At 42.3% G+C, this 22708-nt stretch overlaps 1 long non-coding RNA gene across 1 annotated transcript in view; it reads right to left on the minus strand.

Annotated features, from left to right (window-relative positions):
• LOC102021615 overlaps positions 1 to 22708 on the minus strand; it is a 64343-nt gene that overhangs the window by 38643 nt on the left and 2992 nt on the right. The window contains exon 2 of the long non-coding RNA XR_259181.2: positions 19394 to 19565. This is a non-coding gene — a long non-coding RNA (uncharacterized LOC102021615). The remainder of the gene's footprint in view (positions 1 to 19393; positions 19566 to 22708) is intronic.

A 22708-nucleotide genomic window follows, 5' to 3' on the forward strand; every position in this document is an offset into this window, starting at 1 on the left:
TTCTCAAAGGTCTAATTCAAATACAGGTAATACTAAGACAGTAGGTCAACATATTATAAGTACATTTGAGTTGTCATATTCCATACAAGAAAAACAGATTCTCCAATTGTAATGAATACAAAATGTTTCTATATTGTAAACAAAAGTCACCAGAGGTGGGAAGGTTGCCAGTTTGAGGCCAGCCACTGCAATTTAACAAGAAGACCCTATCTCAGAATTAAATACAACAGGCTAGGGAGATAGTTGAGTGGAAGAGCACTTGCTCTGAGTTCAATCCCCAGTACAAGGGGAGAGTGGGGGACAGTTGGTATTACTAAATATTTGAGCATGTAAAACACGAAGTAAGAAAAATTATACAATTCATATGACATAAAGATTTATATGATTATTCAGGAAATTCATAAAAATGGGGTGGAGGAACACTTTCAAAAAAGAAAAACAACCAAACAGAAAATGTGGGCAATAGCCAGGCATGGTGGTGCATGCCTATAATCCCAGCACTTGAGAGGCTGAGGCAGGAGGATCACAACAAGTTCAAGGCCAGCCTGGACTACAAAGCAAGTTCAAGGACAACCTTAACTACATAGTGAGACCCTGTCTCAAAAAATCAAAACAAAAAAGAAAAGAAAAAGAAAGAGAGACAAGGTGGGCCAAAAAAGGCAAATACATGTATACAAATATATATATATATATATATATATATATATACACACACACAATTTTACTAAGTATGAATGTTGTCTCCAATGAATTTATATGAATATAATGACTATTCTTTTTTTTTTTTTGGTGTTTCTCCGGTACCGGGAACCGAACTCACGACCTTGCGCATTCCAGGCAGGCGCTTTTGCCGCTGAGCTAAATCCCCAGCCCCTATAATGACTATTTTTGTTATTTGAATAAAATCAATATTTTTTGACCAAGCATATTAAAAGATGTATACATTTTAGAAACACTCTATCAGTGGGGGTAGGGAAAGTGAGCCACCCAGGCACATTGGTAGGAACGAGAATTGCCAGTTATGTATACTGCCTCATCCGTTACTCACAAGCTTTGCCCCAGGAACTCCATGTCCAAGGTTGTACGCTAAGATACTATATACATGATGTACATGTGAACAAATGATTTATGTGTAAGTATGTTTTAAAATAATTCATCTGCAGGGTTATACAGTCATCCCTCACTATGTTGCGGTTCACTTAGTACGGCTTCATTGTATCGCAGTTTCTTTTTAAATGTCTAATTCTGCATCATGGCATTTTTGCTATATCATGGGACTTTGCGGTGTATAGGTACGTATATAATATTTATGATTTTAATTATTTTTGCCTAGAAAATTTAAAACTACATAAAAATATTAAAAATGTTAATTCAAACATATTAAAAATATTAAATCAGAATAAAATATTATACAGTATGTGTTTCATCAGTGGATGAATACCGTACTGGACACAATGGCAATGCAGCACACCACTGCCCCCAGCCTGAGCCCAGCAGAGCCACTGGCCCACGAGTGGACCTGCGCGGGCGCTGCTTATAGTGCCTGGGCAGGGCAAGAAGTGGGGCTGGGCTCTGAGCTTGGCTGTTGCTTGGCTGGATCCTGCGCTCCCCGCTCCCGCCTCCATCCCCGCTTCCCTGTCTTCCCCCACTGCCCTCCGAACTGAAAGGATGACAGCTCAGGTGTCGCCCCAGCTGGAAGCCGAGGCTTTGGGAAGAAGGATCTCCCCGGGAAGGGGCACAGGAGAGTGGGAAGGGTTTGTAGGAGTGTGAGAAGGGTTTATAAAGCCTTAAAATATAGATACATAATAAAATAAATATAACACCGCTACTTCGCGGATTTTCACCTATCGCGGGGGTCTCTGGAATGTAGCTCCTGCAATAGGTGAGGGATTACTTGTATTCATCTATAGAGGGTAAGTAAATAAATTATGGGACGATTTGTAGTCAAAAACAGCACGATCATTAAAAATAATGATATACAGTAGTTCTCTGAGTATGGACATGGACAGCTGTCCTTGACTTGTCCCCGCGTATGGGAAGGAAAAGTTACAGACCAGCACGTTGGGTGTTACCTCATGTGTGTTAAATTTTAAAACTATATTCATGTATGGAGACATATCTAATAATAGTGGTTATTCAGACTTGTGGAAGAGCTTACACTTGAGTTGCAAATTTTCCTAAAGCTTTACATTTTACTTATAGTTTCTGGCATAGTCTGAATTTTTTTTTTTCTTTTGCTTGTTTTTTTGAGGCAGGGTCTAGCTATGCAGTTTAGGCTGCTCTTGAACTTGCTGATGTAGCCCAGGCTACAGCAATCCTCCTACCTCAGCCTCCCAAGGGCTGGGATTACAGGCTCGCACCACCACGTCCAGCTTCCGAATTTCTTATAATAAACTTGTTACTGTTTCAAAATCCAGTAAATCTAATCAGTTATCCCATTACAATCAAGAAAGACGATCACAACATAATGGCAGATCGCTTCAAAGGACTTCAAGAAATTATAAATGGGAAGTAAATACATCAAATAGAAAGTTAATCCTAAAAATTGAAAGCAAGGAAAGAATTTTAGTTTCAGGGTCTTTTTTTCAGTTTTTATTTTATTCAGTTTTCAGAGTTTTTACTTTAGTTTATTTCTGCCTTGAGAAATTTTACTGATATGTTGAGAAACTATAATATTTTACTGATATATTGAGAAACTATAATAAGGTTATTTTGAAAGGAAAAGTAGTTTGCTTAAATGATGCAAATGACCTCTAGTTCTGCGACTCTCAGTGCCACTCACATGTATTCTCAAGGGTTCTTCTGTTGCCCACCAAAGCCACGGCTTTTAGTACGGAGTATCGTTTCTGTGGAACTGCAGCCCATGCCTAGATTTTGTCTTTCAAAACACTGAGAAAGTGTGTCTAATTTTTCTAGTACCGACATTATTAGTTCCTAGTAATTTCTAGTGCTGACATCATTATTAGCTCAAAATACATTTGCCTCGCTCTGTTGTCTGGAAACCTGTGTTTACTATAAACTACATCTTTTGGTGAACAGGCCCCTTGGTGAAAGAAAAGGCAGCCCTCCTTTTTCCCTTTACTTGGCAATCACCATCTTAGCCATGTTGGTCTGATGTGTAAAGACAAAACACAAAAAACCTCAGACTGAATAAATAACTGGTCAGATTTCCCTAAAAAGAAACTGACAGAATCCAGAGGGTTGAAATGATAAAAACATGATGCAGAAGAAGAGCTCTCTTTCCTGTTCAGAGTCAGAATTCCATCTAGATGCCAGTAATCATTTCACTTTCCTCTAAAGAGAAACACATGGCATGTGTGGGACTGGATATTAAAACAAAGCTTGTGTGATAGGTAGGAAAATTCCCTCATGAAGAAACACTTTGCATTCAGATTTCTAGCCTTCCAAGATAGAGATCAGTATTCTCCTTCTCCTGGCTCCTGATGCCAGAGGCTCTCTTGAACAGCAGGGTCCTTAGGAACAATAGTAGTCAAATGCATGCCTTTGTTAGAACAAAAGACAAGCTTGAATTCGCACATAGAATTCCGAACACACTGATCTTACTTTAAGTCAATGTACGGGGCAGGGAAACACTGAAATTAGTTTGGAATCAGCAGCCAAGCAAGAGTCAGAATTACCACTGATTTAAGTCAGAAACCAGAGCTTTTCGAATATAGTAATCCTTTGTCCACAGACAAAAACCTTGAATTGACTGAATCTTCTCTTAGGTAAGTGGAAAGTACAACTTGGACCACAGATTCTCCAAGGGCAGTATATAGAAGAATCACCTGGAAAGTGATAAAATGTAACTCCCTCTGTTCTGCGCCACACAGATCATTATTCAAAAAAGTATGATTGGCTCCAGAAAGCTGCAGTTTAGCAGATGCCTCCCTGTGTAAAATTAAAGAAAGCATTCTTGGCCTCAGGAAGCCAGTGAGACTCCTGAGGTTAGGCAGGGCTATATATGAAATCTGGATTAAGCAGTCAGCTTTTCCAAAATTATACCCAACTTCAGATTCAGCATCCAAGGAGATTCCCTCCGCAAGGAACTAAATTCTTTCCAGTAACAAATAAGAATTTTTAAATGCCCTGGGAATCAATTGACTTATTTTTTCTTCCTTTCAAATAAAATCCTATATAGCCCTTAAAAAAAAAACAAAAAGAAAAGAAAAAAAAAATTGGTAATACGGAAAAGGACTTAGAAAGTTAAAATAAATAGAGGAACTGGATAATCTATAATTTAAGAATAGAAAAAAGGGGAGCATTGTTGTAAGGAATGGCATGAGGCCAAGACCAACAGAGACCACCGGGTTTGTATAAAGACAACATGTGGTGGAATTTATTGTGCCTGGGGACAGGCAGACAGAGGGTTAAAAGGCCGTCTGTAGGGAACAAAGAAAAGCTGCCCTTTTTTATAGGGCTCAAAAGAAGTCAGAGGGACATTAGGCAGGAAGATCTTAATAAATATCTGTGGTCAGAGTTCTCTGAATGTTTCACACCTCAGTGGGCAAAGTCCTTGAGCATCCAGTGTGAATGTTGAGGTGTCTTCAGATATCCAGATGCTTGCCAGAGTCTGTGTCCCATCTTATCTCTTTTAGGACATCCTGTGTTTGCCGAGAGCACCAATACTGAGCTGAGAACAATGCCTCTGCTGGTAGACAGGGTGGATACTGGGAATCATGTCCAAATTGGGCCTTACAGTGGTTTGGGGAATTTATAAAATATATGGACTAGGTCTTACGTAGCAACCTTAGAAAAGTCAGAGGAGGATTACTGAGGGTAGCTTTCAAAACAAGATCTCTTAAATTTATCCATCAGTCTTATAGACTAGGAAAGATAAGAGAATAATCCAGGGTGTATCTCAAGCTACTGTTCTATCCCATGATTCTGATTTCTTAAACCTACTCTCATACTAAAACTTGGCTACAATAATGTTAAATTTTAAATCAGGATAATATATCTAATGTAAATCTATTTTTCATATACACAAATCTTAGTATCCTCAGAATGACATTTCTCTTGGTTTTATGTAAGCTTTTGGATGGAACATTTTCTAAAAGTTATTACCTATGCTCTTGTCTTTCTAACATGATATAGTAGCCATAATCTTTTTTTAATGATTGAAGTTCATCATTGAAACCATTAGAAGACCAAACGTAGATGTCATACAGTTACTGAAAGAAGAAAAAATTACGGATTGGAATTCATAAATTTTAGTCTCCAGAGCCTACACTTATTAGGCATGATATCTTAAGCAGATTTGCAATTCAGGATCCTTCTCTATAGAACGTTACAGATTCCACTTCCTCTCTATATACTAAAATTTACTGCAGGGATCAAATTCTAAAAATTATACTAAGTGCTCAGTGTACTTTTAGCTATTTTGTTACTTGGTGTCAGGCACTGTACATCTCCAAGAAACAGACAAAGACTGGGGTTCACAGAGATTCTCACAGATTTCTCCCTTACAGCCTCATGCCATGGCCTGTACTCTCCCCTACTCTGCTGTACTCCCGTCACAGAACCCAATTCCATGGTCAAATCCTGTGGATGATTTGTAGAAACACAGAGCTTGTAAGCTGCTTCCAGTGGTTCTGGCCAAGACACAACATCTCAGTTATAAAAATGGGAAAATGAAGGAAAAGAACTTTCCTGTTAGCCCATTAACATCACTTTTATCAGAGCTGGCAAGAGAGTAAGTAGATAAGGATGGCTGTGACCATTGGTTTGTTTAAAATCCTGGTAAGATTGTGGTGGAAAGGCAGTGGAGGGAAAGAGGTGGTTGTGAAGAAAAACACAGTATGGACATTATTTCAATCACCATTCAACTGGTAAGTGTCCAGGCACACTCCTAAAGAACAAGGTAGGCCAAGTGGTAAGAGGAAAAAAACATTCCAAAGAGAAGGAAAATGGCATGAAGTATGAGACAGCACAGTGTACAGAGGGATCCAGAGCAGCTCGTAGAGGAGCTGGAGATGGCTGGGAGGTAAGTGTGGATCAGCATGAAGAGCTTTCTACAGTACTTGGAACCAAATCCTGTAGTTTGTGAGGAACATTAATTTAGGGTAAAAGGCTCAGATTTCCATTTAGGAAGATTTTTCTGATAGCAATATAAAGAAGGCCTGGAGATTATGTGGACTAGACAGAGTTAGGAGCAAAAGGATGGCTTAAACTAGGATCTCAGTAATAAAAACTACAAAATACTTTGGAAACAAAGCAGGAGCAGCAGCAGGAGCAGCAACAGCAGAAGCAGCAGCAGAAGCAGCGGCATTTTACTGCATTTTAAGCATCCCAAGGGCAAGAATAATGGGGCCTGGTGCAATGAAGAGTCTCATTCGATCCTCACTGAAAGATTCCCCTGTGTGATCTCCATGCATTTTTTTTTTTTTTTTTTTTTTTTTTTTGGTTTTTCTCCGGTACCGGGAACCGAACTCACGACCTTGCACTTGCCAGGCAGGCGCTTTTGCCGCTGAGCTAAAATCCCCAGCCCCCTCCATGCATTTTCTAAGGCACCTTGCACTAACACAGCCTAGTAAGTGAAGGGATGTTGGGCACAACATCAGAGATGCTAGGTGTGTTGAACTAGTTATCTACATTCTAAATAGTCCTGAACCACGTACTCTCTGAGTTCCACTGTTCCTTTTCTTTGTAACATATAATTTTCCTTAGTGTCAAATTGCACAGTAGTTGTTCTTCACATTCTAAATTTCTATGAATGGAGAAATTGTAACAGAAATCCCGCCCCCCCCCACCGAACCCAGCCAGTATACTTCAGTTTCTTAGTTGCCCAAGTAATAGTTCCTGTTGCAGTTCCCATTGCTCCTGTCTCTTAGGAAGAGCTGGTCGCTGTGATGCATAGCTGGTCACTATGATGTGCATTGTATGAACCAATCTCTAATTGACAAGCCCTTCTGCCTCTGTACTTCCTGCTTGCTTATCCTGTATAAACCCCAGATCACCAGAGATCAGGGCCCGATATCCTGGGAATGATCCCAATCAGTGCCCATCAATGTAAATAAATCTGCCTTCCAGTCCTGGGTGTCATTTCAGTGTTTCTGCTTGCCATTAGAAAACTAGAGAAGCAGGACAGTTATAACTGAGTGTAACATAGGAACAGAGCTTCCAGCCTAGAGGATGCTCCCAGGAATAGAGCATATTCTTGTCATTCCTAGTCTTCTTTAATGTTTATTTTAGCTGCTCAACAGTAATTTTTTTCTTTCTTACCTTCAGGTGTTCCATAGTGTTTATAAGTTATGAATGTCATAGAAATCATTCTGGAAATGTATTATGAATCATTATGATGGCATGAAAATAAACCACCACCACCTTAACTCATTCCACAAATCACAAAATGCCAGGCACTGTGCTGGGAATACTAAAATAAGACTCTCTCTGGGACCTGAGGAGATAATTAATACCCTCAAAGAAAGCAAAGTCGATTATTGAGATAGTGGGTTCCTTTTATATATTTGTTCTGATTTGTTGTTAATACAGAGATGAATTTAATTTAGAGACCCTCAACCTGGCTGAGGATCCCTTGTGAAGCTTCCAAAACATAGCAGAGCTGCACTTCAACTGAGTCAGAATCTGAGATGGTGGGGTCCTGCGGTTAATATGAAAACAAATAAACTCCCTGAGCAACTTTAAAGGAGACTAATAGTCATCAAAAGGTTTGAGAATCTCTGATTGTTTAGAACTGAAGAAGGACTACAAATGTGATGCCAAGAGGAGTTAATCACTTCTATGTGAGGGCAAATTATGTCTCTTGAGCTGGGAGAAAAAATAATCCAGCTTTGTAAGAGTGAAATGGCAGGAGAGGGAAAGAGATGGTAAAGGGTATCTTACTTTACTTAATCAGAGCATCTTCTAGTTTCGGTTTTTTTCTTTTTTAGTTTTTGAGACAGAGTTTCACTATGCATTTCAGATTGGCCTTGAACTCACTAATAGCCCAGGGTGGCTTTGAATATGTGGCCATCCTCCTGCCTCAGCTTCCCAAGTGCTGGGAGTATAGGTGTACACCATAACTTCCAGGTTAGATCATCTTCTAATGTCACCTGTGAGTGGAGCTCCAGACCATGTCAACTGTCACCAGGCAGTGTGTACATGAAGACAAGAGAGAAGAACATTATCATTTATTACTGAATGTCTGATGGGAAAATAAGCTCTAGAAGTTAATCGTCTAAGATTATTTCTCTAAATATAAAATTTCCACAGTAGCACAGACCAATCTGCAAGATTATTCATATTAGAATACCAAAACAAAGAAACAAATGAAGAAACAAATACCCTTTAATTACTTAACTCCACACAACGTATAACATATATGGTGGAATCAGGGGCTGGGGATTTAGCTCAGCGGCAAAAGCACCTGCCTGGCAAGTGCAAAGTCGTGAGTTCGGTTCCTGGTACCAGAGAAAAACCAAAAAAAAAAAAAAAAAAAAATATGGTGGAATCTATACGGTAGAATCCAAACCACCACTGGAAACTGACACAGCTTAAATTCAAGTCTCTACGGCTATCCAACCACGGCCAGTATTTGGGTCCATTAATCACACTTGCCCTATCTTTATGGTGATAATGTGGGTATGATTCCACATGCTTCATAAGTAATAGGTCGAGGCTGGAGACATTACTCCTAAAAGGTCAGAGGTGCTTCTGAACTTTGGCGTATACTGGACACTCTTGAACAAGTTACAAATGATCTCTGTCGATGTTGAGTGTGAACTTTGCCATCCCCTTGTGGTGATGTTATCCGATTTCCTTTCTGAGCCCCCAGCCACTGTTCAGATGCTCTCCATGAGTGGAGGGGAAGCTCACACTCAGACACTGGAATCCTGTTCAGTAAGACAGGAGAAAGGGCCTGACTGGCTCTTCCTACTTTCTCTTTCCTCCTTTTGAATTCTGCTGGCTAAATGCAGATGCTTGGCCAAGGCCTTTCTCATTTAGAGGTGCCGCCACTTACTCCGACTGTGACTATCTTGTGCTACACTTTCTTAAATGCTGTGTCATATGTCCGTAAAATTGGCAGTACAAACTCCAGACAAGGAATCCCAAGGCCCCCAAGACCAGTCAAGAAACCAACAGCAGAGGAAGGGCTCCCTGGAGGGGCTCCCCCCAATACTCAGAAGCTAAGCCAGGCACTGTGGGCCAGGGTTAGAGAAGGGAGGGGACTTTACACCAACTAACAAAGCCAGTGGCTGTGAACCTTGTGGTGTCCTAGCGCAGGTAGAATCGCTGAGGGGGCTCCACAGAGCCAACAGCTGGGGGCGGAGCGTGATGTGTGGAGACAGGCGTCTGCAGGCGTTGGCACTGGGTGTTGATTCCACACGCTCTGCTCGCCTACTCTGTCTGGGGAAGTGGGTGAAATCATGCTCATCAGAAGCAGCACAGGTAGCAGAGCTAAGCTGGTAGGCAATGCTGGAACTTGTCGACTGGGGATAAGTCAGAGTCCGGAAGGGCAAGACGGATTTGTCATTTAGGAAGCTCAGAAGTCATTTTCAGCCGGCAGGTGGTGGGCACTGCTTTAGCTGCAAGGACTCTGCTGCTGGGAAGCCTGACTTCCCAGCACAGCTCCCCCCTAACGACGGTGCAGTCCATAAGGGGACCGGTCTGGAGTAATTGCAAATGTGCTTGGCTCTAATCATAATAATCAGTGTGAAACCTTGATCCAGCCTGGGTCGAAGGCAGCGCAGCTTTCTTTTCCTTGTTGAGGGAGCAGATGGGAACCATTACAACAAAAAGAGCTCGAGGAAGGAGAAAGCCTGTGGTTTTGCTGCCCCTGCAAGTATGTAGGGAGCAGATTCCCACTGTCCCCAAAGATGCTTGGAGGGAAATGGATTGTTCTAGGACAGACGTCTGCAGAGAAAAACAGGCCATTTAATTAACTGAACTACTTTGGAACAAAAAATAGGAAAAAGACAAAACTAACTATAAATCAATACAAATTATACGAGGATGAGGTCCCTACAGAGGTAATACTGGCCCCAAATTTCATACTGGTGCCCCGTTCTCACCATCCAAATATGGGGTGGTCTCTCCCAGGCAAGGGCCATCTCCTTACTTTAAACTGATGCCAAGGAGTCCATGGGAGATGGACGGACTTCTGAATCCAAGAAGCCCCAATCACGTTAGCATACTCTCAGCAGTGCCTTACACAGAGGCCTCCACAGCTTGGTAAATCCCGCCTGACTTGACTGTGGGGATCAGGAAGGTGAAATGGCACCATTTCATTTGGTTATTTTACCCATTCCCTGTAAGTGTGAGGACAGGCAGTAAAATTAATTAAATCAACACTCTCCGTTATCACGGCTGCTATTTCCCAAGAATAAGTCGTCGTTCTCTCTAAGAAACGATTTGTTTTCCCCAAGGCTGTCTTAAAATGGTAATACAACCTCTGCTACAAATGCAGAAGGACTGGTAGTAAAACGTGCACACTTGCCTTTTCTGCATTTACTGATGCTGCTAGTAAGGACTTTTGAACTCAAGGTTTTTTATTGGGCTTGGCCATGAGGAAGCATATTTTGGAGAATTTGGGAGGAGGAAAGGACTCGTAAGCCGGAGCAAATGGACTTCTCACCCACTCCTGCCCCACAGTGGAGGAGCCCAGTGAACCCTGGCAGAGACCGGGCAGGTGAGGAGAGAGAAAAATTGAGACACTCACAGCCCAAAGATGCGAAACAGGAGGCAGCTTAATTTCCTTGGCTCTCAGACCCCATTGAGAACCTGCTGAGAATGCTGGTCCCTCTCTACAGAATCACTGACCCAGGCGTCTGCAGCACTCATCTCTTACACAAGTTCAGCACTCTTTACCACCCAGACTCCAGTTGGTAGATCATTGCCCATGGCTCTGAGCACCCTTGCTTCTTGGGAAGCGACTGCGCAGAGCACGGCACCCCCTACGCCGTCTCCAGCAGCGACCTGGATGCAGCACTGGGCCCAGGCAGGGAGGAGGCTGCTGGTCTCAGTTCTGTAACACGCTGACCCCCAGGTGACACTGTATCTGGCATCTTGTGTCTGGATTCTATTTCAAAGGGTAAAATTGGGTGTCTTGCCCATTCAACCCCAGGTGTTCACAGGACAGCCACCAGCACCAGACACCTGTCCCCAGAGCAGTGGGACAGCACAGGTGCCCTGCAGGGGCCACGCTGGAAGAATGGTTGTGGAGAGCCCAGCAAAGTCTCGGGAGCCAGAGGACTGCAGCAGCTGACGGCACCAGGACCGTGGAGTAGAAGGTCAGTGCAAACGCCACAGTGACGTCCTCTGGACCCATAAGTGGTGACACCCACGGGCATCAGGCTGTATCTAACCACTTCCCGCTTTCATCTGTTACTTTATTTATTATGTGGATGCATTTCCGGAGTGGAGAGGGAGACTTTCCAAACCTCAGTCTATGGAAGCTGATATTTTTAGCACCCCTCCAGTCAACATTATCAAGACGTTTAAAAGACACTAACAGCTCTCGAGGCAGACATTCCTGAACCCTGTTCTCAAAAGCCGGAATGTGACGTGGCAGGCAGCTAGGCTTCTAACACGGGAGCACTGCAGGGAACAGAGCATGCTGGTGGCCTGGGGGAGCAGTAACTGTGCAGGCAGATGTTCACCAGAGCCCACAGCAAGAGGCCACACTGACTTGTTGAATTTTAGGACTAAATCTGCCCCAAAATGCAGGCAGTGGTTGTCGTTTTGCTTTTATATTCAGTAGGAGTAGGAGCTTATCTAGATCCTACTCCAGTTTATCAGCATCTCCTTTATGAAGACCTTGGCAAGAACTAGATTTGCAACACAACTGTTATTAGCACGTACAGTGGCCATCTCATGGGAGAAGAGTGCTGACATGGTGGTAGTAATGGCAATGGCGACACGGAGCAGAGCTGGATTCTGCTAGGGCTATTCTGGGAACTTGAGCAGGTGCAAAATGAGGGGTGCAGCCAGCCTATCTCTAACTTACCTTCTACTATGACAGTCAGGGTCACATTACAAGGATGGTCATAACACTGTGATTCTGTGTAGCTCTTCCCTCATTTGCTCCAGTTTAGTGGCTAAGAGCACAGGCTCCGGAGAATGCAAGGTACCTGCCACAGCTCAACTCGCTCGTACACAGTGTGACCTATGGCAGAGTATTCACTTTCCTGTGCTTCCGTTTCCCCATGTGTAAAAGAGCAATAATTCCTGCCTCATGAGATGGCTGTGATGAGTCAATAAAATGTCACATATAATGAGCATAAAACAAAGTTTGGTACATCGTAACTGTTCAATAAATATAAATGGCAAATGTATTTAGTTTTAAATTTCATCTCGGTCTGGGTCAGTGCCTCCTTTTAATTTTTCATTTAATTTTTTCCCTTACTACTTTCACCTACGTCTTTTTAATTATACCATGTCTCTGTGGAATTAATTATTGAATATAGTTAGCAAATTTGAGCTTCGGATGGTCAGCTCAAGTGCATCCTTCATATCTCCAAATGAGAGATATCATTTGGAGTTGATGTTCACTGGGATGTCCTTGGAAGTTGTTCTTTTGCCAGTGTGTACCAGTGATATGTCTATAGCTTCACAGTTTATTTTGGTGATAAATAGAATCTAGCCAAAATATCAACTTATGCACAAAAAGGAGCCACTTTTCTGCAGAGGTAAAGTGGCTGGCAATTAAGTGACATTTAAGATGTGCTGTGAATCTATTTCAAATAGCTCCCACTAACCACCTCCTGCTCCTCCCAACATCAGTGATCCCTTCTCCTAAGCACTCTGAAATGCCCACCCTGGCTGCTTTGGTGACCAAGGCATAACTCACTGCTTTGGGGCTGCAGCTAGAAAGTGCAGCTGCTACCTAAGCATGTACACACACACACACACACACACACACACACACACACACACACATATATTTACAAAGTGACTTAATATTAATTTAAATACTCTCCTCTGTACCTATCAGCACACCTGAAGGAGCAGGTAATATCATCACAATTTAAAGATAAGAGAACAAAGAGTGAGGCTGAAAGAGTTAGCCAAAGATACAAACACACCTATCCACCTGCTGAACGACCAGTAAGTATGCAGCAAAGTCTCTATGGAGAGCGTCAAATGTAAGACCTAAATTCTAAAGGAGCTTGAAATTTAGCTTTGCATCCTTTATTCCCTTAGAGCTTAGGCGATGTGTTTAGAATCTCTAATTCCCTTTAGGTTCTAGGGTGGCTGTCACTTTGAAAAGTAGAGCAAACCTACCAGAAAGAAAAAGAAAACAAAACAAGGTCAGAGGGTCAGAAGGAAGCAGAACATAGGAGGATACGTTCCAAAGGAGGGAAACTGTCAACAGCCAATCCAGAACTGTGACAGTAAAACCATTGAAGATGGGACCTGAGTCAGGGTCAGAGTCCCAAGTGTCCCCGGAAAGTGAGTAGAGCAACAGCACAGTCTGTCTTGGCCCAGACTGTACCTGACCCAACGTCAGCACCTACAACTCCCTCCTTCTGACTGGAGGGTCAGAGGAGGGCTTTCTTATTCATCACCCAGGAAAACTGCTCCCTGGTACTGTTGAGGACTCTGGCCATGTGAGTTCATTTATTCATATGTGTGTATGTATGTGTATGTATTTTGGAGTTTTTTTAGGCAAGGTCTTTGAGGCTTTGCAGTTGAGGCTGGCCTTGAACTCACGATGTAGCCCAGGCTGGTCTCAGATTCATCATGCTTCTGCTGCTTCAGCCCTCCCTGAGCTTTAAGGGCAGCTAGCCTGGATGGAATGTAAGGGGCAGGAACGGGGCTGCTGCTTGTAGCTTGCTGCTGCTGCTTCTGTTGCTGCTGCCTCCTGCCTGCTCTGGGATGCTCCTTTGCCATCCACCCTGCCTTACAGCCAGCTGATTATGGGCACAACCCCTACAGGTGTGTGCCACTATGCCTAGCAATTTTATTTATTTATTTTTTTAACCATGAATTTTAGAGCTGGGAAAGCAGTGAAACTTTTTAGTTTCATTCCCCTCCAGAGGTGTGGTGCTGCTATTGACCTTTACTTACTCTTTGATTTGTTTTCTCTGCCTTGCCTGCCGCATCCTGCTGTCCTGCACACCTGCCTCACATTACTGTTGTCTCTCAGGATTGTCTTGCTCAGTGCGTGTCCTGCCCAGCACCCACTCCCCCTTTCCTCTAGCATCTCCCCATCAGGTGTCGTGAGGGTTTGTCATAGATCCTGGCACCCAGACCGCCGGAGGCTGGCAACAGGCATGTGACCCGAGCCCAGGCGGCCACAGTCTCCCAGGATGGGGTCTGAGGAGATGGACAGGATTAGTGATCTTTCATTAGGCAGTGATGTCCTGGAGGCACTATCCACTAATTGTCGCTCTCTCATTTCCTGTGACTGCTTTGTCCCTGCCTTTTCCAAGACCCAGCCACTGCTCTTTGCTTTGATTTGGTGGGTACTTCTGTGCTATCCTGCCAGTAAACTTTCATTTCCCCTATTACCCAAGGTCATCTTCTGTTTGCTTACATCCAATGGATTCATAGCTGATATGGAGCTTCAGATATGCCAGAGTAAAATGACTGCTCCCCTTATAACCATTATGCTCCAATATGTTTAAAGACAAAGACCTTCTGTTAGGTTGAAAACTAATATCACCCAATGGGTGATAACATAGGCTCTTCCTGGTTTGAATTCTGGCTTCATCACTTACTGTAAATTGAGGTACATAATAAGTTTGGTCCTAAGTATTTCCATCTGACAGTAGCTTCTGCCCCGTAGAATTCTTCAAGCTCTAAATGAACATGTATGTATATATATTCATATTTATATATATTTAGTCCTACAGAGTCTAGAACTTCATAAATTCTCAACATTAGCCATTATGTTTCCTGTTCCCCATATCCAGTGAGTTCATATTAAATCAGGATGAACCAGCTAAATGTTCAGAATTTGAAGAATTTCCTATCAAATGACTGCACCAACATATTGTGTGATTTCCATGGTGCCTCCATTTCTCTGCCATAAAATAGAGCAAAACAGATGGGTTGTGAGTTAATGAGTGTATAAAGCACTGTGAAATCCTTAGATAAAAGGTGCCCCTGAGCGTTGTTATCATATGACGTGTCATTGGGTGTTATTATAGAGCAGGTTTTATATTTTTAATATATTTTAAATGGGTTTTTTTGGTCAACAAGTGGGACGAGGGAAATAAAGTGATGTTTGAATAGAAACTCGTAAACAGTGGCATAATTATCTCTTGGCTTGCATCCCCTTGTTATATTCAACGCACTGCACAAAGAATTTGCAAAATAAAAATCCTATTTTTTTCTGAGGTTAGCATTTTCTGGATATAGAGCTGATACACAGGGCAGGGTGGGTCTACTTCTGTGACTTAGACAAGCTCAAGCACCTGTGAGTAAATCATATGGCATCCACTTTCACATAAACATCAAGACAGACTCAGCATCCTTTCTCTTTTTTTTTTTCAGCATCCTTTCTCAAATGAGCTCTTTTTATAGTGTCTTAAAACTCCATGACACTTCCAAGGATATCAACACAAAGAATATATCACAAAGAAAATTTCCCTTTTGTTAAAGGAAGTACGATAGAAACAACCATAATCATGCCCAATGCAGAGTAGACAGTTCCGGGAGCAGCATGGATCATAACTGGATCTGGATTTTAGTTCTGTCTCTGACACTTACTTGAAAAAGTTTAGTTCTGTCTCTGACACTTATGTGAAGAAGTTAATAGTTCTGTCTTCTGACACTTAAGTGTCAGAAGTTACGTGGTACAAATTATTTACCTTTATTTTAGCAAAGTAAAATATTATATAACCCATGACCTATTATGTAAAAAATATCTAACCCAATACCTATAATATAGTAAATATTTTCTCTCCTTCTGGCCTTGCTAGGAAAAGCTGCAAACCTTGGTATGATCACAGAACGTTAAGTTTTTAGGTCATTTTCATAAGGATTAATTTAAGTTTAAAAGATGTTTTAGAGTTATGATTTTGCTAACCACTCACCAGGTCTCCCAGTAGAATAAGCAGGAACTCCTGAAACTGTTCCCTCTCTCAAATTCCCCACCTAGGAATTCTATGTGGTAACGAGAAATCTTGGAACCAAAAGAGGACCCAATAACTTATTATTAAACCTGCTACATCTGCAAGCCAGAGCAAGAGGAGAGGAGCCCACAGCCTTCTGGTGCCCCCTGGAGGCTGCCGGGAGCATGCCTCTTGCTGCAAAGAGCTCCAGTCTAAATTTTGGAAAAGGGAAACCCAGAGCTTCCCTCTTACAAGTGTCGAAATGAGGAAAAAAAAAATCTCAGATTTTCTCACCAATTCTTATGGCTTGTGTCTAGATGTCCCCCCCCCCACCCCAAAGCATCATATGGTCATAGGTGGGACTTTGTAGAGGCTGCTGGATCTAAGGTGTGTGGTGCTGGAATTAGAGGTGTGACGTCCACCCTCGGTGTGAGTGCTATTCGCTTTAAGGGCAGTTAGCCTGGATGTAATGTAAGGGGCAGGAACGGGGCTGCTGCTGTAATTTGCTGCTGCTGCTTCTGTTGCTGCTGCCTCCTGCCTGCTCTGCGATGCTCCTTTGCCATCCACCCTGCCTTAGAGCCAGCTGATTATGGGCTGAAACCTCTATTAACTGCAAGACAAAACAAACTTCTCTCCTTTAACTTTAGGTGTCAAGTATTTTGTCTCAGCAATGAGAAAAGTAAGACATCAAAATACATTGCGATTTTCTCATAGAGGAGTTATCACTCTAAGCTCATTAACTGTTTATGTCTTGAAATGTCTGACTCTTAGAAGAAATAATAACAACCTTTAGAGAAAAGATTATAAAAACCAACATTCCAAAGGACCACAAGTCAAATTCGCAATGAAATACCACTTTGAGCCTGTTAGGATGGTGATGGCAAAAACCGACAACATCCACCAGAAAATTAGTAGTGATGAGGATACGGAGAAATTGGAACCTTGTACACTGGTGGTAGGCATATAAAATGATGTATGAGCAATAAGAAAACTTTCAGTTCATAAAATAACCACAGTGTCACCATTTGATTCACTTGTCTATCCATCTGAAAGGACTGAAAGGAGGAATAGATATTTGTACATGTGCGTTCATGACAGCATCATTAACAAGGTCAAAAGATAGAATAACTCAAGAATCACTGGCTGGAAAGCAGATAAACAGAATGTAGCATACATAAAGTAGAGTGTTACTTAGCCTTGCAAACGAAGGGTATTCTGATAGATGCAATATACACAAACTTCGAAGGTGTCAAGTAAAACAAGCCAGTCACAAAAGGGTAAATGCTGTATGATTCCACTCATGAAGTACTCAAGAGCAGTCAGATTCATAGGGAGGGAAATTAGAAAGTGCTTCAGAAAAGAAAAACTAAATTCCAGAAAGAATGAATGAGATAAGAAAGGAATTTATCTCTTTTTATAAAATATCGTTAGACAAAAAAAATTCAGGTTGTTGGCTGATGGCACCCGATAAGGCTTGGATCAGGATTGTCCTCCAGAAGCCTCATGTGCTCATAGGTAGGGCTGTTGGAAGGTGACTGAATTACAGGGGCAAGACAGCTGACTTGCTGTTAGGGAGTGGGGCCTGCATAGAGGTGGATTACTAGGGGTCTTACCCGGAGAGTTTACCCCCCTTCCTGGATCCTCCTCTCTCTCTCTCTGTTTCCTGGCCACCGTGATGCTAGCAGCTTTCTTCTCAAAGAGATCCTTCCACCCTGCTGCCTCCTTTTTGGAGCCAGATAATTATAAATTGAAACTTGTAAAAATAAACCTCTTCTCCTTTAAGTTGTGGGTGTCAGGTATTGTCTGAGTGATGAAGAAAGTGACTAAGCAGATATTGTACCAGGAGTAGGTTTGCTGTTGGAGCTACACTTCACCATATTGTTTAGAAGCCTTTGGAACTGGTTCATGGGAGAAGTTTGAATACTAGGGCTGGAAAAGCCTTAGAATGCTGTTAGCTGGGGTTGATAAGAGATTCTGGTTGAGGTGCAGGAGACCAGAATGTGGATAGCAATGCAGACAATCAGGGCCAGACTCAGGAGATTTCAGCTGGCAACAAGGACTTCACTAGCTGTGGGGTTATTCTGTGGCAGAAAATTTCTCTGCATTTTGCTCATGTCCTGAGACTTTGCAACAGACTGGGAATAAGGCTGGTGGAACAATTAATCTGGAACAAAAATTTCAAGACAGCCTAACATTGAGGCTGTGACAGAGGTACTACTGGTGGCTTTTAGCATATCTAGTGTGAGAAGGGCCAACAAACAGAGTTAAATAATTTCAGAAACTTTGCTGGGGGCCAGAAAGGAAGCACCTATACATATGAGACCTGTAAAGTTGAGAGCTGTAAAGTTTTGGCTAAGGAGAGTTGCTGCAAAGATTAGCACTAAAAAGAAGCCAAGTATTGTACCTGGTATCAGGACAATAGGAAGGATGTGTTGGGGTCATCCCAGAAATCAACAAGACCCCACCCTTCCCAGGTTAAGAGGTGCAGAAGTGAAAGACTTTGCTGTGAGGAGAGAACCACAAAGCACCCTGCTCAAGAAGGGCCCCCTGGAGAACTGGTTCCCTGAGGTTCTGTTTATAGTACTCAACCAGCCAGGCATTCTGAGCTTTCTGCAACCATCATCCAACAGGGCCTGCCTACCGTTTAAACTGGCAGCAGATCTCAGCATCATCCACATGGTGATAGTTTTATAGGTGTGAATAATGCAAAAATGGGGGGGTCAGAGAGGCTTTCACCCAGATTTCAGAAGAATTCCTGGTAGGGCTGGCAATGTGCCCTTGAGAAGGAGATGCATGAAACTGTGAGAGTGAAGCTGAAAGTGCAGTGAATATTCCAGGAAGTTGGAGAACCCAGGCAGAATCCCAAAGCAGTGAGCAAAATCATCCCAAGAGAGACCATGGAAGCTGTGGGCAGCAATATTGTCATGGTGGGGCTGCCCAACCTCTTTGGAGTTCACATACCACCACAATTTCCCTGGATGCTAGAAACAGAGATGTAGGATTTAATGATGGCCTTGCTGAATTTTTACCTTGCTTTGCTGTCTATCTCCCTATTTTTCTTTCTAGAATGGGAATGTTTATCCTATGCCATGTATATTGGAAGTGTTTAACCTTCTTTTTGATTTTTATAAGAGTTTATGCCTAAGAGTTTGCTTTGAGTCTCAGAGAAGACTCTGCACTTGGACTTTTCTGCAGTGCTGAAATTGTTAAGCTTTTGGCAGTTCTTAGAGATGGGCTACATGCATTTTGCATGGAGAGGTGCACATGAGTCTTTTGAGGGCAGGAGACAGAATGTCATGGCTTGGATGGAGTGTTCCCCAAAGATATCATAGGCTCATAGGTAGGGGCTTTTGGATGGTGATGAAATCATGGGGCTGATATGGCTGACTCACCAAGAGGTACAATCTGGCCAGAAGTGAGTCTCTAGACACATGAACTGGAAGGGTGCATCTCCCTTCTTGGCTCCTGTTTTCTCTCTGCTTCGTGGGACCAGCTTTCCTCCACAGCAAGTCCTTCCACCAAACCGTTTCCTGTTTGAAGTCAGATGACTGTCGCCTGAAGCTTCTGAAACTGGAGGCCAAAGTAAATCTCTCCTCCTTTGAGTTGTAGGTGTTAGGTAGTGTGTCTCAGTGACAAAGGAAGTGACCAAGACACCACCTAAATCCACATACTTCAGCATTAAAGTGAAGAATCAAAATAATCCATAACTCACACCTATACCATAACTATAACTCCAATGCACATGTGACTGGGAAATAAACATCTGAACTTATCAAAGTCAACTCCACAGCCCATATCATGATACAGAACCAGACAAAAGCTAGAAAGAAGAAGCCTTAAAGAGGTAGAAGACAGCTAGTATCCCCATGAAACAGTCGGATCTTTTATTGGGGAAAAGAATAGGTCTGAACCATGGTCAATCAGATCGTGATTGAATAAAAGTGATGCAAGACAGATACCATTTATATTGGCTTTGCATCCCTGTAACAAAATACTGGAGATAACCACATTAAAAAGAGGAAAGGTTTATTTTGCACCTTAGTTTCTGAGATTTCAACCCACGGCCAATTGGTCTGGTAGCTTTTGGGTCTGTGGTGAGGCAGCACATCATGGCAGGGATCAAGTGGCCCAGCAAATTTGTTTACCTCGTGGCTGAGAAATGAAAAAGAGGAAGGAGCAGGGTCCCATAATCCCCTTCCAGGACAAGCCCTCAATGCCCTGAAGACAGCCTACTAGGCCTCACCTCAAAAGTTTCCACCTCCTCATCCCACCTCCAACCTAGGGACCAAGTCCTTGACACATGGGCCTTTGTGCATCATTTCAAATCCAAAATATAGCGGAGCATGATACCATTTACTTGTCATGTGAAATTTTTAAAATTCATAATCATGCATATATGTTACATGTAAATATCTATGCATGGTAAGCACATAAAAACCAGACCAGGAAGGATGAACACCAAATATTGCTCTGGAAGAAAGAGAAGAGGAATGGGACAGGAAAAAAAGCACATGGGGTTCTTGCTATATTGTAATGCTTATTTCTTTTCAAAAATATGAAATATATTTGGTAAACTAAGAGTTAGCAATGTTTTGGTGATAGGTAGATGGGTTTTGTTACAGATTGCTTCCAACTTCATCCATGTCTGACATATTTTAGAATTGCCCTGCACTTGGTCAAAAGGTTTGTACTGCCATCTTGAATTCTTAACAATTTTATCTTTGAATCTGTGTATTTTTAGTCAGTTTCAGTGAGACAATGGAACATGTTTTTGAACAGAGAAGATCCTGTTCAAAATGTGTGCATGGTGCCTTTACATGTAATTCTCAACATACAGTAGTGACTCTGCTTTAATGCAATTAACTAAATAGTTTTTTTCTGAACCAAACAGGAGTGACTGATGGTGGGGAACACAGATTCAGGTTCTACCATGGAAGAGGTTATAGGAATTTTTAAAGCCATAGAATAATAAAGGTCATAAATCAAATACCTTTGCCAAATACGCTGCTGGGGAAATTAGGTGAGTGGGAAACAGCAAGCAAAAAAACCTTTGCTATGGATTTCTGACATCATAGCATTCTTGGCTTTAGGATTGAGAGAGCCTAGGGATACGTTCGATTTGGAGAGTTTTGCCTATAGTCATGAGGATGTTAGGTCAGATATAGAGGCTGAAAACAGATGGCTATTAAAGGAACTATGATAAACTAAGATCATTTTGGTTCTTAACTCTCCATATCTCACTATCACAGTGTTGTAGCCGGGCAGGGTCAGCCTACACGATCTTTAATGTAGACGCGGCTTCTTCAGTTCCTCATAGTACTAAATGCTCTGCACTTTGACAACATGCTTCACTTGTGCGGCCTTTGAGCGTTGAACTCCCGTATGTCGTGACTCCACAAGAATCCAGGGCTCCTTCTACACCAGCACGTCTAACACTCAGACCATGCTTTGCACATGGACCGGAACTTGCTCTGAGCTAAGCAAATAGCGGTGTTCTTAAGAAACACAAATATCTAAAGAACCCTATCACATCTTTCCTTACTCAGTCACTCCCCTATATTGCTAAAATTTACATTAAATTATAATATAAAAGAAAAAAAAAGATAACACAACCTATAGTTTTTTTTTCCTTTTGGGTCTTGCTTCTTAGTAATTCAAACAGATATTCTTGGTAGAATATATGTAACAAAAAAAGGAAGGAAAGAATTTTTTACAGTATCTCAATTGTTCAGCCAAGAATGAGATATATATGCATACGTGAACTATAAAACACCTGGAATTCCACATATGAGTTAAAGGCTCATTACATTAGTACCGTACAAGCCAGGGCTGGTGGCGCATGCCTTTAAATCCCAGCACTCTGGGAACTGAGGAGGGAGAATAAAAAGTTTAAACCCACCCTGGGCAATTTAGTGACTTAGTGAGACTGTTTCAAAATAAAAAATAAGAAAAGCCTGACGATGGAGCTCAGTATAAAGGCATTGAGTTCAATCCCCCTCAACCACATTAAGAAAAATTAAAAGATTGGCACTGTACAATATAAAGAAAATTATAAAATTCTTGCTCATAATTTAAAATTTTAATTTTTGTTACTTAGAATGGCAACTACCCTTACAAAATAATTTTAAGGACAAAACCTTTCTACATTACTTCTTGTAGTGGCCTTTTTTCTGCTGAGAGGCCCACATTTGCATTTTTCTCCGGCTCCCACAAATCATGGAGCCAGTTCTGACCGTTTGCATGAAGTGTTTCCATACTGGAAAGTTCCTTGTCTCTGCTGGACGCCTCTTTCTCCTTCTGAGTGGTGTGGTGGCCAGCATCCCTCTTGGGTTTGTCCCCCACCCGTCACAGGCACTTTTGGGTCACGGCATGCTTCACCACAACTAAGATGAACTGGGCCTTTTCACACCTTCAAAGATCTGTGGAACCCGGGGCTGGGGATTTAGCTCAGTGGCACAGCGCCTGCCTGGCAAGTGCAAGGTCATGAGTTCGATTCCCGGTACCAGAAAACAAAACAAAACAAAGATCTGTGGAACCCGAGTGGTCACTGAGCTGTTTCACCCACAGAAGGCTTGCAAGATGCCCAGTAATGAAGGTAAGGAAATTTAGGGTCCCGTTGTGGCACACCCTTTCCCACTGCCAGCCTGACCAGGGTCAAGGCTCTGACTTGGGAGCCCCAGGGAGACTGCGCTCAGTGACCAGCTGGC

This window comes from Chinchilla lanigera, unplaced genomic scaffold (genome assembly GCF_000276665.1).
Source record: "Chinchilla lanigera isolate Chin_1 unplaced genomic scaffold, ChiLan1.0 scaffold00002, whole genome shotgun sequence".
NCBI lineage: Eukaryota > Metazoa > Chordata > Mammalia > Rodentia > Chinchillidae > Chinchilla > Chinchilla lanigera.